Source organism: Octopus bimaculoides, chromosome 6, assembly GCF_046866305.1.
Source record: "Octopus bimaculoides isolate indiv1 chromosome 6, ASM4686630v1, whole genome shotgun sequence".
Lineage (NCBI taxonomy): Eukaryota > Metazoa > Mollusca > Cephalopoda > Octopoda > Octopodidae > Octopus > Octopus bimaculoides.
In genome coordinates, this window is record NC_142933.1 from 27,329,259 (window position 1) to 27,341,798 (window position 12,540).

Genomic DNA, 12,540 nt, shown 5'->3' on the forward strand with positions numbered 1-12,540 from the left:
GACACCAATAATTTTCATTTCCTTTTTTTCATCATAACTAGTGGCCCTACAATCATTGGTATTGCACCAACCTTGAGATGCCACATTTTTTCACTTCAATGAGCAAATCTTTATATTTTCTAAGCTTGTCAAATTCTTTTGCTGAGATATTATGATCACAGGGAATACTCATGTCGATCAATAAATAAACTTTATTGTTTTGGTCTTTCACAACAATATCCGATTTATTAGCTTTGATAGTTCACTTTGTATGTAGTGGTTAAATTTTCTCCCTCAGTTACAACCTCAGGGTGGTGATTGTAGCACTTGTCGGCAGTTTTGATTTGATGATGATGATGATGATGATGATGATGATAGTGATGATAATGATGATAATAATAATAATGTCTTGATGCAGTACCAGTCAGTAGCTCTCATGGCTTCTATCTTAATTGATTAGAAGTGTTATCATGTACATTGTTTTGTCTTGGTATAAAAGATGGGTTACAGCAAATATTCTGCTTAAAACCACAGATTTGCTTGTCAGTTGTTTGACCGTAACCAGTTGAGCATGTCCCTCAGTGTTCACGATATGTGCATCTCGGATCACGAGCAGAAGTAGTGGGAGAACATCATAGCCATGTGTTGAGAGGAATTCTTTGGAATTTGAATATTTCACCTCTGGAAACATAGGTGTTTCATTCAACATCGTTAAACAAACCTTATTCGAAGACCATTTGAGTGGTATGGGCTACTCGACCTGAAGAAAATTCTAACTGGACCCCATCAGCAAGGTCATGCACTGTTTATCTCGATATGAAATCACCATATCGTGCACATCGGAGCATTGAGTTCAATACCAACCAACCTAAAGAAACATCCAGAACCTTTAGAAAAACCCTACAATCTCGGTGTATTGCAAAAATCGGCTTTACTTGGAACTGCACGCATTTCACGTAAAGTACTGTCTGCCTGAGGTCCTTGTTGTGACTTGACAGACACCCGGTAGACACAATATCTTCAACCAACAACATAACAATATTGGATACTATGTGACGTCTTATAATAATAATAATAATAATAATAATAATAATAATAATAATAATAATAATAATAATAATAATAATAAATAAGGTATAAACACACGCCAGAAAAGGTCACAGAAAACGAGAAAGCAACCATACACTGGGATATGCCAATACACACAGATAGAGAAATTAAGGCAAATAGACCAGATGTAGTTGTCAAAGATCATGAAGAAAAAAAATGCTTTCTAATTGATGTATCAATACCAGCAGATGACAACGTTTCCCTAAAAGAAATGGAAAAACTTTCAAAATACAAAGACCTGGAAATAGAGGTAACTCGAATGTGGAATCTAAAAACAGAAACAATTCCTATCATAGTAGGTGCCTTAGGTATAAAAAAAATATTCAGACAAATACATAACAAAAACACCAGGACTTACAAATATATATAACATACAGAAAATTGCACTACTGGGCACAGCACACATCCTACGCAAAACACTTTCAATACAGTAACCATAAGAGCATCACAGCAAACCACAGCACATACCCAAGGCACACAGAGCTGCGCTCGGTAGTGAAGTGAAAGCACGTTATAAAAATAAAACTACTGAACAATAATAATAATAATAATAATAATAATAATAATAATAATAATAATAATAATAATAATCATAATGATAAATGCCCTGGTACAGTACCAGGTAATGGCTCTCGTGGCTTCTGATATTAACTGATTGGAAGTGCTAACATGTTTATGTTTTGTCTTGGTATAAAATATGGGTTACAGCGAATGTCCTACTCAGTTTTAATTGTCAGTTGATTGACCTTAACTAGTTGAGTATGTCCCTTAATGGCAGACGATATATGCATCTCTGATCTTGAGCAGAAGTAGTGGGGGAGCATCATAGCCATGTATTGAAAGGAATTCTTTGGGGATTTGAATATTTCACCTCTGGAAACATAGGTGTTTCGTTCACCATCCTTACATAACCCTTATTCGGGGACCTTTTGAGCAGGATGGGTTACTCGGCCTGAAGAAAATTCTAACTGGGTCCCACCTGCAAGATCATACGCTATTTACCTTGATACGAGATCACCATGTCGTGCAAATATGGTTGTGAGGCATGTGCCTAGTCTACCCTTATCAAACAGGTAGTCATGATGGGTATACTGGTCTTCGTATATTTGTATCTCAGCATCACTTTGATGGTGTGTGCTGCTCTCTCACTCAATAATAATAACAATAACAGAAGTAATACAAGTAGTTGTTGTTTCGACTTGGTAATAGCTGTTGTTGCTTAGAAGAGGTGAGGAAGCCTGTTGCTCTAGCGAAATACCACAAAAAAGAGAAGAAATAGACAAAAACACATCAACATCACAATTTTTTAAAAAGTTTATCTCTACAGATTTGCTATAGAGCTCAGAGCCAGAACTGAAATTTTCGACGTTTCGTATACGAATACTGCTACGTAAACAATGCGATCGAAGATAGAAAAATTAGATTATGGGTGTATAGGCTTATTTCAAGAGTTATTGATATAAGGAATGTGAAAAGTAACACCACTTTCATCATCGTTAGAAGTGACCACGTAACAGAAAAAGAAAAAAAAAAAAGATTTTTGGTTGTGGCTGGCAAAAAAAAAAAAAGGAAAAAAAAGGAGTGGAAGAAAGCATAATTGACAGGAAGTCTTAACTTTTGTAAAATATGGGCTAGCAAATGCATAGACGACTCCTCCAAGATTCAACGTAGAGTGCTACTAAAATAAATATAAAAGATCAGGTAGAAGAAATTGATAGCGAACAGAGAGTGGGAAGTAGAGAGAGGGAGTGAAAGAGAGAAAGAAAGAAAGAAGGCAAACTGAGAGGAAGGGAGGTGGAGCCATCATGCTTATGTAGTAGTAGTAGTAGGAGGAGGAGGAGGAGGAGGGGAGGAGGGGAGGAGGAATAGCAGGAGGAGGAATAGCAGGAGTAGGAATAGTAGTTGAAATCTTGCTCTAGCAAAATAGCACAAAAGTGAGAAGACATAAATAAATAAATAAATAAATAAAGCAACAAAATAATTACATCACCATTATTAGAAGTGACCACGTGGTAGAATAAAAATATGAAGAACGATAGAGCAAATAGTTGGAAAGAGCAGGAATTACATGGCCAATTCATGCAACAAGTTGTGCTCGTTGGAAGTAAAGAACGCTGGTTATAGCTAACAGATAAAAATAAGCCCTTAAAACAAACTTGATATTGACAAAGACTGACAAAACTCAATAAGAGAGAAAATGTAGAATCTAGGCACGGGCGTAGGTGTGTGGTAAGAAGCTTGCTTTCTAACCACATAGTTCCAGGTTCAGTTCTACTACGTGGCACCTTGGACAAGTGTTTTTCACTATAGTCAAACAAAAGCTAATGAGTGGATTTCGCAGAGAGAAACTGAAAGAAGCCCTTCGTATGTAGACACACACACACACATACGCACATACACATACACATATCACACACACACACATACACATCAGATGGACTCTTCCGTCGAAGTGATCACAGAGCAAGAACACAACGCAACACGCGGTCTAGGAATTGAAATCACGATCACTAGATCGACAGCGCAATACCCTAACCATGCGCCCTCACTACATACGTGTGTGTGTGTGTGTGTGTGTGTGTGTGTGTGTGGAGAGAGATCATGTCCTTTGCTCCAAATTAGCGAAAATATTCTAAGGCTGTACAATAGTTTGACACCTTGACAAGGGAAATTTCCAGACGCCATTTCTTTGTTGCAGCAGGAAATGCAAGTAATGTCGCAAGAGTTCATTGAATGTTCCTGCGCATTTCACATTACATGTAATGAATGTAATGAAGGGATCAAACCGGCCAAATTTTCTGGCATAAGTCATTGCATCTTGAGTTCATTCATATATATATGTCACTGTCCTCCTGTGAATATTCTTTTCTACTCTAGGCACAAGGCCCGAAATTTTTGGGGAGGCGGACCAGTCGATTAGATCGACCCCAGTATGTAACTGGTACTTAATTTATCGACCCCGAAAGGATGAAAGGCAAAGTCAACTTCGGCGGAATTTGAACTCTGAACATAAAGACAGACGAAATACCGTTAAGCATTTCGTCCGACGTGCTAACGATTCTGCCTGCTCGCCGCCTTCCTGCTGTGAATATATTGACGGCAGTGTGACTGGCTGGCCAACATGTCTTCGTTCATCGTCATAAGTGACAGCTTTTCGAAGGAAAACAGTCTTCTGTGCTTAACTTGTCTTGATTTCTTTGCAGATAACACAACTTTTTTGGTTGAACTGACTGACATCGTGAAATTAAAAGTGTAGGATTCTTGTAAGCTGTTAAAAGCATGACAACTGTTTCGGCCACCGTTTTCCCCAGTAGGAAACAAAATTTCATGGAAGCACGTTGTTCCTTCGTTTCAGCCATCGCTAAAATCGATGAACAAAGAAGAAGCACAGCAAAGCAAAGACGCACCACGCGGTAGTAGGACTACCCACGACGACGCCGGTCCACTTACTGACGTCTGAGGGTCAGTTGCGCAGGAACGAAATTTGTTTAGGGGGTGCAAACCCAGGTCCAAATTTTTTTACAAATAAGGTCTTGTTTTTTTCTTTCTGTTATTTATTTTTGTGATTTGTTCTTTGAGAAGGAACCCCATGCTGAGGGTCGCATCAAATGGCTTCTAGCGGCAGAAGCCTGAACTACAACGAGTTCGTTCCACAGAGAACGTTTCCGGTTATTTTGGGGTATTCTCTTGTATACTTATATAACGAAATACGTAAGTAATTGATGCAACAATATGCACCTGGCAGAGTGTTTGCAAACACAGAACACTTTCCGATTTCGCATTCAAATATATCCCTAATATTAACGAACTCAAGTTCTTTAGTATTAGTCTTTTGTGGGGCTGTATAAAGGCCACATTTTTTGCTATCATTTACATAAAGTTTATTCATTTCAACTACTAAATGCCCAAGTTTAATTTGCTAAGTTTGTTACATTGCACTTCAATGATTTTGGAGTAAAAGGTATGGTTGCGAAATTTTGGTGGTCCCTACATGAATAAGAGGCCTCAGCGGGTGATGCGGGAGTAGGTGTTAATACTATATGTGCGTGTGTGTGCGCGCGGGAGTTTATGCATGCATGTGTATGCGTAAACATGTATACATGCATTCACATATACGTGATCATCCATATATCTATGAAGAATGATTAACAAACGCTAACTGTAAATCAAGCTATGAACATGTCATTCTTGACTTAAAACTGATGCTTATCTTATGAATAATGCAGAAATACATGTTAAGACCAATTTTACGAGTGCAATGTGTTACGTGTGTCTGTTGTTTATTGCAAACATTTAACACAGCAATTTTTACAGAATTATATAAACAAACTGTGGTTGGGCCTGTAATTTTTGTAGATATTAAGAATTTTAAGTTAAATGGGTAGTTTAGAGTACTTTAGATTAGGAAACTAAACCAAAATGACCTAAAGAATCATAAATTTAAATTTCTGAAAATATAACAAATAACGCTAATCTACTTTCGTTATGAAAATCTGAACTTTATTGCTGTCAGCAATATAAGGTGTATTAGTTGACATATTTACGGTGCCATATCCTTATGTTTAATAAACCTATATTTAATTTCATTGTGAAATTGGGCTCCGTCATTTAACAACCAAGCTTTTGGCTGCTTAAAATAAGTCAGAGATCAGTTACTTCTGCTTTTCTAGGTCTATATAGATATTAGAATAGGTCGATTTATTAAAAAAAATCTACGCAAGTCTCTGGAAGTAACAATTTATATATATATATATATATATATATATATATATATATATATATATATATATATATATATATATAAATATCATAAGGTTTTTAAACTTTTAAATTTTCATATTCAAAAGAGACAGAGACTTCAAATTCGATATATCGATTTATTCACCACTCTATGTTAACATTTCTGTGCCAAACTTATCCAGTGACTGGTCCATTGGATTTAGACGTTTGGCACTTCTTCAGGAGTGGTTACCTTTCGAACAAAACACGAAAAAACACATACATAACTATTATTAGGTCTTTAGGATATCGTTAGCTTTCGTCTTTGAACAAAGACGAAAGCTAACGATATCCTAAAGACCTAATAATAGTTATGTATGTGTTTTTTCGTGTTTTGTTCGAAAGGTAACCACTCCTGAAGAAGTGCCAAACGTCTAAATCCAATGGACCAGTCACTGGATAAGTTTGGCACAGAAATGTTAACATAGAGTGGTGAATAAATCGATATATCGAAATTGAAGTCTCTGTCTCTTTTGAATATGAAAATTTAAAAGTTTAAAAACCTTATGATATAAATATAAACTGTGAGAACGACCCTTAAGGAATCTAATTAATGATCTCCTAAGGTAAGTTCTTATGCTATATTGGTAACGGTTGCTACATCCTCTGGGAAAATTATTTTATATATATATATATATATATATAAATTTAAAGAATGGAGTAAACGCATATTATAACTGCATACTTTTATTCCGACATATGTTTCGAAGAATTACAATTTATGCGATCCATAGGAATCGGCGATATTAAAAATGTAAACTTCTCCTCAGGGAAAAGTATGGGAACCAGCTTAAACGTAAGACATTATAATCGAATATGAGAACTATAGTTAGAGAAGGTTATAACGTAATTCATTTGAAAAACCCGTTAGAGATTAGGACGCTACCAGATAGTCCGTTGGACAAGAAGGGAAGAAGATAAAAGAAAAAAGAAAAAAGGGGGAAAGAAAATTCAGAGTGTAGAATTAGGAGACGATAGGATATAAATCCGATAAAAATTGGAGAGGAATGTTATGTAATAAAAAGGCATTATAAATGGGGGTTAATCTTGTGTATACCCACATAAGCACATACATAAACACACATGCATACATAAACGTGCAACCACACACAAATATATATATATATATATATATATATATATATATATATACACACATATACATATATACATATATACATATATATATACATATACACACATACATATCCACACGTACACACATATATGTGTATATATAAAAATACATAAACATACATGCATCCAACCAAGCATATATACATACATATTCATAAATATTTTTTTATAAATAATAACAGATATATATATATATATATATATATATATATATATATATATATATATATATATATATATATATATATATATATATATATATATATTCAAAAATCTACACAAACACATAGTTTCATACTAAAATATGAATGTATACACACACCCACACACACAGATACACGTGTATATATGAACATTCATACACATACATTCGCACACACACATATATATTTTTTTTTATGTATGTGTTGTTACACGTATTTACATAGAGATTCATACGTAAAATTATACACTCCTTAGTACGTATATAAATACTGTCGATGTTTGGTAATTAGTAATAATGTGGAGGGATATTTATCGGAGGGTAATTCATATATTAGTAAATGAGATATTAAATGATTGAAAATTAATTAATAAATAAATAAATAATAAAGTTAATGGGTGGTCTATTAATCTACATAAATTGATTATTTTATTAATATATGTAAGAAAAGTTGGGCTGAAAAAGGGGTTAAAAGAATAAATATTGCTTAAGAAGACAAAGTTAATATTATAAACAAGGTTTACTACAGAAATTCCGTAACATATCTATTAGTGTAAAAGTTTTATCGATATTTGAAAATAAAATAATATTATGTTGATCAGTAAATTATGCGTCATATAATGAGAAATTTAAATGTTTGGGATAAATCTTGTTACGAGAATAAATACTTAAACTATGATTGTTTTAAAACTAAAGATGTTTCTAGGAACGTTGAAATGATGAATTAGGATCGTAGATTTAGAAAACTCTCACTAAAAAAGCCAAGAACATAAATAACTCTTATCATTGCTAAACAAATTGGTGAATAAATTGGAAGTCGTAAATGAATGATATTGAGGTACAATGAAATATGAAAAAGAAAAAGTAAGGTTAATAGGGCGTTGTATATTAGGCAATTGATGTAGGTAAATTTTACTATGAATTAAACTAAAAATGATGCGCTATTTTGTGTTTAAAGATTTTATATGAGTTCTAATTTAGGTTTACAAATAAAGAATATTTAGATAAAATATGTCAATCGTAAACAATCTATGACATCTTTTAACATATGAGGGAGTGAATGTCATGTTTTTCTAGAACTATTTGAGGAACTCATGTATTACGAGTTAATTTGATAGCGTTTTGTAAATGAGTGAATGTTATTTAAACGCTGTAAACACGTGTTGCTGCCAATGTTTACATCTGTAAGAGTTTTCAATGAACGTGTTTACCAGTTTATTCTTTGAAAATAAAATGAAGAACATTTCGGTATTACACAAGGAACAGAATCTTCCACCCTTTTCATATGGCCTAGAAATAGAAAGAATAAGCCATTCTAGTTTAAATTTTATGTTATTGTCTTTAAGTTCCCAAATTAATTTACTAAGGCTCGTAGTGTTTCGTTTGTTTCTGTCTCTAAAGGAAGAAAAATGATTAGAAATTCTTGAGGATATTGGTGAAGAGGAAGATCCAATATAAGAAGAAACACCTGTAGGAGTACTGACTTGGCATTGATATATAGTGTTTTTGAGTTTTGCATTATCACTTAAAAACCTAATTCTTTTGCTATTAACTTCAGAAATAATGATTTTGTTGTTATGACTATTACTATTATAAATCATGTTATAACTATTGTTCCTTGGTTTATTATTAGTGTTATTATTGCTATTATGGTAAAGGTTAATAATATCTGGCTTAATATAATTACTGTTGGTACTCTCTTGCGGATGTAAAAGCCTCATATTGTGTGCGGATATTATTTGTGAGATGTTCTTCGTGTTAGAGAAACCGAATCTAACCCTGTGCGTATTTATGAGTGGGAAGTAATGAGAATGTTTTGGAAAATATGCAGTTATAATATGCGTTTACTCCATTCTTTAAATTTATATATACTCAAATACCCAAAATATCAAGGAGTTTCTACCTCATAAACAGGAGTTACACCACGGTTATTTTGTGATCTTTGCTACCCCGGTATCTATTAACCAATTTATTTTATCCGAGTTATTTATTACTTGGAGAAAATAAATACATATAATATATATATATATATATATATATATATATATATATATATATATATATATATATATATATGTTGTTGTACTTGGGGATGGTCATATTGCCAGTTTAGCCAATAAAAACACACGCACTAGCAATTAGAAAATATATATATATCACAACATCCACAAACCGGATGTGACACTTGCTGACTTCCTGTCATATTTTACATACCACCCACTCTGACTACTGCTGTCTTGGATTATCACCTAATTACCTAATTCGCGTGCCAAACCGATTGGTAAAATCGCTTGAAATGTATCTATACTATTGTATAGTGTAAAGATTAATATACACACAATTTATTGACAAATATATGAGTGCCTGTGTTTTGGGACTAATAGATCACCTTGTGAATGAATTTGGCTCACCTACACAAAGCCTGCCCTATATATCTTTTACTTGTTTCAGACATTAGATAGCGGCCATGCTGGGGTACCGCCTCGAAGAATTTTAGTCGAACTAATCGTCGACAGTAATTATTTTTTAAAGCCTAGGACTTATTTCATCGGTCATTTTGCTGAACCACTAAGTTACAGGAACGATAACATACCAAGAGCCCTTTCATCTGAAGTAAATCTTGAACGCAGCACAGCTGTGAAAACCGCTTAGAAGATCGTCTACATTCCCTTAGCAAAAAGGGGAGAAAAAAAAGAAGTTGCTAGCAGTACGCTACATAAAATCGAACCAAGTACCTCTCAAACTCCAGTTAAGTGCTCTGTACAATTACGCTAAGTGGCCCAAGACACGTAATAACTTCTTTTATAACGCTAAATATCTTAATATGACAAAAATATTTAAAATTTAAACTGATCGTTTTTTTTTTAATCCTTTGTTTCCGTCATTTGACTGGGACCATGCTGGGACATGGCCTTGGAGGGTTTTAGTCGAACAAATAAACTCCAGGACTTTTTAAAGCCTTGTACTTATTCTATCAGTCATTTTTGCCGAACCGCAAAGTTACGGGGATGTAAATACACCAACACCAGTTGTCAAGCAGTGATGGGAGATAACAGACACAAAGACACACACACACACACACACACACAAACATTATATATATATATATATATATATATATAAAAACAAAAGTAAATGAGTATATGCATATATACGTACAGGTATGTGCATACCGACATCCACCTGTATGTATAGGTGCATATCTGGGTACAGGACATTGCACACAAACGTAGACGAGAACACACGAGCCACATAGAGAACATTCTACTTCTTCAGCTACCCACGTTTTAACACCGGCGTTTCGACGAGCTTCGATATATATATATATATATATATATATATATATATGTGTGTGTGTGTGTGTGTGTGTGTGTGTGTGTGTGTGTGTGTGTGAGTGTGTATATGACAGGATTCTTGCAATTTCTGTGTACCAAATTCACTCACAAGACTTTGTTCAGCCCGAGGCTATACTAGACACTTGCCCCAGGTGCTGCGCAATGGGACTGAACCCGGAACCATGTGGTTGTAAAGCGAACTTCTTACCACACGGCCACGTTTGCACCTGATCACTTAAAGTACACCACTTTTTGGGGAGCTGATATTTTCGACGAGGTTTTCACCATAAATTTCATCTCATACAGTTCTTTCAAATGAACAGAAATATTGTATAGTTTTCTTTTACACTAGCTGAGTCATTTTGATTCAAAGTCAATCTTGTGGATCACTTACCATCTTCTTCCTCACTTAAAAGCTACACAACTTTTTCATCAAAAGATTCTTCTCAGTGAGCAAATTATTTAAAACCCAATTAGTCCATATTTTCCTTTTGAAATAACTGATATTTCGATTCAAAAATCAATTTTTCGCCTAACTCTCTCATTTTTGGCGTCACATATTTTGACCTAACTTTTTTTCACAATGAAGTAAATTTCAATTGTTTTATCCCAAAATGCAGTCAAGGACTGGACCATCATTGCTAAAAAAAAAAAACCGCATTAAGTTGGATTGAGAACTGAATTTGTGATGAAGCTTAGAAGTGCTCACGAGTAATTAAAAGTTGATCTTAAGAATATATTCGCTCACTGCCGTGAGTGAATGAGTCAATTTCATTATTCTTATGGTTAAAAAATCATTCTTTATAGTTCGGGCGATAATTATTGATGGTAATAATTCAACATCTCAAAGGAGAGAAGTATAAATTCCAAACATTTTGTCGGGTTATCCTACAGTGTCATGGCTCACATGATAAATCGGAAACAAACATTAAAACGTAATTGTGAATATGAAAAAAAAAAAAACCTGGAGTACTGACATATTTATTAGGAAATTTTCTTTACAGCTGGCGTACTACACACACACACACACACACACACACACACACACACACACACACAGAACATGCATAGAATCACACACACATATATACATACACATACACACACACTCACATACATATATATACATATAAATGTGTGTATATATATATAGACACATAAATGTGTGTGTATATATATATACATATAAATGTGTGTATATATATATATATATATATATATATATATACACACACATATGTATGCATGTGTTTGTGTGTGTGTGTGTGTATGTGTGTGTATGTGTATATATATATATATATATACTTCTGAACGTAGAAGTCATCTTCAAGATCATAAGGTAAGTGAAATGTGTGTAGTGTTCTATTTAATAGTGAAATAGAATTTTGATGCTAAATGTACATAATTACACTGCCAAAAACATTTAATTATTAATCGCTATGTATCAGATAATTATGATAGTATTCCTTGTTTATAATGGTGAGAATACATTCAGGTTCTGATTCGCTATTCGTGCATACGTCAAGGCAATCCTCTCAAGACAATCTTTTCAGAGCAATCCCTTCAAGACAACCTTCCTGTGGATAGTATTGTAAATAGTCTTTACACCATGCCTCAGGGGCAAGTAATATCATGGATACATTTCGGGGCAGCTGCTGACATTTTGTATTACAACGTGGAGGTTTGGTGGAATCTTTGTTTCTGTTGCTTACTCGTATTTTGTAGCTATCTCCTATTTCTGGATAGCGAAGGTATATTCTAGGTGGGAGGTAATGAATTAATCACAAGTCCAGAAGAGGCTATTCTTCCTGTAAATGCTGCTATTATTTTCTAGCTTATGGGATATGTACCCTTTGCAGGTATGATGTGTGCTTCTCCTCCAATGTAGGCTAGTCAAGCCTCCATTGGAACGAATGGGACAGTTGTACGCTCATAGTGCCTGCTCAGTAGTTTTTCCTCTACACTAAAGATGTTGCTCTCGTTTGAGTACGCATGTAA

The 12,540-nt window shown here is 34.2% G+C and overlaps 1 protein-coding gene across 1 annotated transcript in view; it reads left to right on the plus strand.

Moving 5' to 3' along the window:
- The first annotated feature begins 11,839 nt into the window (after positions 1 to 11,839).
- LOC106869796 (uncharacterized) overlaps positions 11,840 to 12,540 on the plus strand; it is a 30,924-nt gene continuing 30,223 nt past the window's right edge. The window contains exon 1 of the mRNA XM_052968954.2: positions 11,840 to 11,881. The gene's annotated coding sequence lies outside the window, so the exon portion shown is untranslated. The remainder of the gene's footprint in view (positions 11,882 to 12,540) is intronic.